This window comes from Hypanus sabinus, chromosome 20 (genome assembly GCF_030144855.1).
Source record: "Hypanus sabinus isolate sHypSab1 chromosome 20, sHypSab1.hap1, whole genome shotgun sequence".
Taxonomy (NCBI): Eukaryota; Metazoa; Chordata; class Chondrichthyes; order Myliobatiformes; family Dasyatidae; genus Hypanus; species Hypanus sabinus.
The window spans coordinates 24,198,853-24,204,852 of NC_082725.1; positions in this window are offsets into that span (position 1 = coordinate 24,198,853).

Genomic DNA, 6,000 nt, shown 5'->3' on the forward strand with positions numbered 1-6,000 from the left:
GTATGAGCAGCTGGTACGTATCACAAGTCCTGGTTATGCTGTCACCGATGCCTGGCAGACGACCCCTGAGCGGTCGTCTTTTGCACAACGAATAGTCATACTTTCTCTAGATAGTCCAGCACAAAATCTTTTATGAGCTTTTATTGATATTTCTGAAGTTGCTTCGAGTAAAGGTGATGCTTACACTTAACAGAAAATAAGGGATCTAGTGTATTGATTCACAGCATGGTTTTCTATACAACAGCAATACGATGTGATCAAGGAAGATCAGAACCTCCAGGAACAAGTTGGTACAGAAGTGTCAAACAAGGTGTTGCTTTTAGGTTTAAAATTCCGAGCTGTGCAAGTTATCAGCTTCATATTTCACGTGTGAGAAATCTAAAAATTACAATAAGCAACAGAACTCTTGAAATCATGTCATCTTCACCTTTGAAGAATCAAATTGTATACTATATCAAACAGTTTGGCTTAAAATATTTGCTATTTTCCTTGGAAGAGAGCTGCAGTTTTATAATTTTTCAGCAGCAAGAACATGATGAACTGCGGTATTCCTTATGTCCACTGATTTGCTATGACGTTATTTTGGCTGTCTTCCCATTACCCAGCCACTTCTAAAAATATACACATTTTTGAATCAAAAGCACAATAAAAGGCTTATTGTAACCCACTCATTGCTAAACTAAATCATGCCAATTTTAATGCAAATTAAAATTGCACCCAATATTCTCTGCTTTCTCATCTGCTGTTCAGGGCATTTTTTATTCTTTTTAAAATCTCACCATTGCGTAGATAATGTAAAAAGAAAAGTGGGTTACAGCTCCATTTAAGACAATCACACTCACTGCATGACGTTTGTCAATCTAACCTATTATACCTGTTAATGAAAATTTATAGTGTCAAGTTGAAAAGAAACACATCACCCACTTTTGTTACTCAGTTGCAGCTAAAATGACATTGCTATGACATTCAGACAGTTCCCCTTGACTTCCTGTCTTGAAGTCTGGGACAAAAATTTTAAACACAAGCAAGTATGCAAATGCTGGAAATGCAAAGGAAAACACACAAAATGCTGGAAGAATTCTCAGCAGCTGACAGCATCTATAGAAATGAATAAGCAGTCGACGTTTCATGCTGAGATCGTTCTTAAGACCTGCTGAGTTCCTCCAGCATTTTGTGTGTGTTGCCTGGGATTAAAATTACCCAGATGAGATCAGTTTCTGAGCGATTCAGCACCGTCTCATAACATTAGTGAACATAATGAATAAACTCTTCTTGGGCTTCCAGCCGGGTACAGGTATCAATTATAACTGGTATTTCGATGACAAACTCTGCCATCGAAATGTCGGTTAAAATCAATACCTGTACCCGGCTGGAAGCCCAAGAGGAGTTTATTCATCATATATGCCAGGCAAGTACTAGATTCTTAACTGAGTCCTCTTTATGATGGTCAAATTAATATGGAAGTCAGAGAAGTTTGTCATGATGTATTATTCAAAATCCTGACCTCTTCTTCACAGTTTAATGGACTAATTTGTTACTCGCTCAAAACTGTTCCCTTGAAAACTGGTTTCTGGCCCCACATACAGCTCTCTGGTGATTGGATTTGCACAGTTTTCTGACCTCAAACAGGCTTTGACAATTTTCCTTCATCTATTCCTTTATCACACTCTAGGTCTCAACTAATGGATGCAGTCAGAATGGTTTGTGTCCAATGCAATGATTATTTTATTTTCATTTTAAAATGTCTTTTCTTAATCTATTAATTTATATGTTTTCATACCTTTCAACCATGATGATGTCATTCACATCTTTTTTATAAACCGGACAGATGGGCTTGAGATGGCTTAATGAACTTTTCTCAGGCACACTAGGATAAAGTTTCTACAAATTTGTGGAGTGTTAATGTAAGCAGATGGAGCCTCAGATTTGTAGCTCTTCACAATGTGATCTCAGGGCAGAGGATTAAATGTGCATATCTCCACAAGTTTGTCTTAATGCATTGACTTTTTTTTTTGCTAATTTTTGTTCCAGTTGAATGTGCTTGGTGTAGATTCACAGGATATATATTTGAGGAAACATTGCAAAGTTGCGAAAATCATAATCTGCTGATATCAGAGATATGATAATTATGTTTGCTTCTGATATCCACAATAGGAAATTGGAAATACGGCATTGCTGAATTATGAATTTCAAATCCATGGAAGGGATTTACCAGCTTCTCTGAAATATTGCTCATTACAGTTCTGCTTCCACCCAGATAATTGACATGGAAACACAAAAACATTTTTCAACCTGGTTAGTTTCTTGGGTGAAGCCATTATGAGGACCAGAACCAAAAGGCTACAGCTGAAATCACTAAGGATGAAATGATGGAAGTGATGTCAGGTGATTGTGTGACTGTTCCTGCAAAGCAATGAGAGCACACAACGGACCATGGAGTCTGTCAGATGGCAGTAAGTTTGGACGGATCACCAAGGATTCCCCAGAGGTGAGTGGTGCTGTGACAAGATAAATGGTGGAAAGTTTTCATTTCAAGTGATCCAGTCCAGGATGTTCTCCCTGATATCCTCCAAGTGCCAGGGGTCTCTCTCCCATTCCAAATATTCCATTAATCAGCTGGTATAAACTGTGCCTAACTTGTAGATGAGTGGTAAAATTGGGGGAAATGAGTTGTTGGTTGGAACTGACAGGAATTTGGGGAGAATAAGATAAGTAGAATTACTGGGATAATGGTTACATGACATATGATGGGCAGCTGTTGCTGCTTTTTCTCTCTCTATCTCTCTATCTCCATACACGATTGGAAAGTCACAAGATGAGTTTCGCCCTGGTCCATTGGTTGCGTGACTACCAAGTTCTGCCAAAAGCCCTCCGTTTCTGGGAATAAGCATGGGGTTAGTCTGGTGGCGTAGATTCACTAAGCATAAGTGTGCATTCTCATTGTATCCGTGCAAAAGAAAGGAAATCATTTACAGTTACATTTATACCAAATTGTGCACAGTCTCAGGATATTCCAAAATGCCTTGCAATCAGAGAAGTATTTTTGAAACATAATCACAACTCTAAAGTGAGCTTTATGATATAATCACTTCTCTAGAATAGGAAATGCGGCAGCATGCAAGGAAAAGGTTGGTAGCTGCCTCAGAGCTTTGGAATATTAATGCATTGTCGACAATGTCGATAATTGCCTTTATTTCTTTATAATAGATGGCTTTAAAGTGCTTTGGCAAGTCCCGAGTTAGTAAAAGGTGATGTATAATTGTAAGTTTTAATTTATTGAACACAGGAATGCTGACGAACTCATCGTCATTTGGAGCACTTTGTGTGGATATCCTCAGTAAATGAATCAATCCAACAATGTCAATATACATTATGTAGCTACTCATCAAAGCAAATGGAGCTATCAATCACTGAAAATAAGAGATTTTATCATGTAACATTCTTCTGCATTTTTAATCTCAAGCTGGTTACTAATGTAGCTACACACACAAATGTAGGTTGCTGTTGAATTTTGATCATCCTTGACTTGCTGACTCAAATTACTTTTGCTTTCCTTTGCCTCATATTCATCTCTGTTCACTGGCTCTAACTGTCCTCTGTTACAGTGATGGCATATAGCAATCTGGCTCTGTAATTTATCCCATCAGAGCTATTGACTAGAGATGAGCCGTTCCGTCCAAATTTGTCCCCGTTGCTGCTCCAATAGAAAAAAAATCTTCCTCACAGCTGTCACTAGACAACACTAGACAAGTTTCTGTTTTTGTTAACCTGATGTTCAAAAATAAATGAAAATTAACAAAACCTTATTGAATACTAACTCTGCACTCCATTTGAGATGGTGATGATACATCAGAAATCCTCTGGCAGTATTTTTATATATGTTCTATTTTCCTCCTTGTCAGCTCCTTCTCCTTTTCTTGACCTTGCATTTCTGTAAAGATTTTCATCTTTTTTTTAAAGGCATAAAGCCCAACTATCAAGGGTAAATTCTAGCCGCTGTTATGATTCTAAGGATAAAGCCTAGATGATCTGCAGCTGTCTAGTGGGAGATATTTCTGTGAGTTCTTGTGAGGTATTTCCTTCCTCTGGTGATTGTTATATGTATGGGAATTCTTCTGGGATTGTGCTCTTTTCAGTTGCTGTAACAAATTCCATTTCACACTGATGTACAATGTGCATCACTCCTTGTTTCGCTCATACTGTTGCTGATTAGATTTTGCACATCTGTGCCTGTCTTTGCTGCTGAACCTTTGACTCTCAGTTTGTCAAATCATTCAATAATGCTTATATTCTTTACATGCAAATGCAGTGGACAGTGCATGTTTCAGAAACATATGGGATGACAGAATCACTGCAGCTCTCTGGAGTTGGAGATTTGTGTTATCACTTGGGTCTTGATCTAGAGACTGTGCTAGATCTAGAGGGAAGATACCAGCACTGCCATTGCTGTTAAAAAAAAACGTGTGTGTGAATGTGTTCTAAATAAATAAATAAATAAATAAATAAATAAATAAATAAATAAATAAATAGATAGATAGATAGATAGATAGATAGATAGATAGATAGATAAATAAATAAATGGATTCATAAATATAGCTTTCTAGGGTGCCGGCCTGGGCAGGGTTGTATGGGATACCGGCAGTTGCCCAAGCTGCAGGCCTTCCCCTCTCCACGCCACCACTGTTGTCCAAGGGAAGGGCACTAGGACCCATGCAGCTTGGCACCGGTGACGTCGCAGAGCAATGTGTTGTTAAGCGCCTTGCTCAAGGACACAACACGCTGCCTCAGCTGAGGCTCAAACCAGTGACATTCATATCACTAGACTGATGCCTTATCCACTAGGCCACGCACCAACACTATATATAGATATGTGTGTATCATCCAAATTCATTGGAAAGATTAAAAAATGATTGTAAACACTCTCTCTTGGGACAGTGTCCTAACATTAAGGTTTGAATAGCACTCTGTCAATTCAGTTAGGCAGATCGCATCATTTCCCATCACAGCAGACTACCAAAGCAAATGCTCCATCCTGAGCTCTGGTACTGAAAGTGCCTGCTGGACAGACAAAGGAAGCGGTTTATGCATGTGCTCAATATATCCTTTGACAAACTGCAGAACCTCCACTATAGGTCTTAGCACTACTAAAAGTGAGACATTTGGGATGATCTTGAGAACTGAGAGATCAGGTATCAGGAGTGCGTGAAGTTCTAGTGTTAATGGTACATGGAGCACACCATCTTATGAAACTTCTATCTTCCTGCTCCTTCAGACATGCTGTGCCCCATTTGCAAAGGAGTCTGCATCTTTCATGTTGGCCTCATCAATCATCTCTGAACCTACATAACTGGAGGGGAATGTCATCCTTAATCCCAATAGGCTGCCTATAAAGAAAGCTTCCAAGGAGGAAAGGCAGGGAGTGAACCATAGAACCTTTATGAACATTTTACATGATCTCACTTATTTCATGGATTAAAGCAGCTTCTGAATACTTCTATTTTCCTTTAATCAATTTCTTAAAATGACATGGATATATTCAAGTCTGCTTTAAAACCTTGCTTTTTAGTTTTTGCTGTACATTTTCAATAGACTTTGCCATTTCCCTTGTTAAGCTGTTTCATTTAGTCATTGTGATGTTAGTAATGTTTGTTCTGTGAACACATAGAATTTCACAGTTTTTTTTATACTGTAAACATTAATAAAGTGTAAAAATCTCCTTATGGACAAGTATATGAAAGGAGGAAAGCGTTATACATTGCGACAGGGTTTTGTTTCATTTTGGAAGCCTATTGAACTCTGGGATCTTGCGTTCAACTCTGGAGCTTTAGTTTAAAAAAAATAAAGTTGCTGACAGTTAGAATGCTGAGATATCACTCACACATTTTGAAATAAATTTTGTATAAGATGAAACCCTGAAATTCCACAGCAACGCACTCAAAATGCTTGAGGAAATCAGCAGCTCAGACAGCATCTATGGAAAGGAATAAACAGTCACCATTA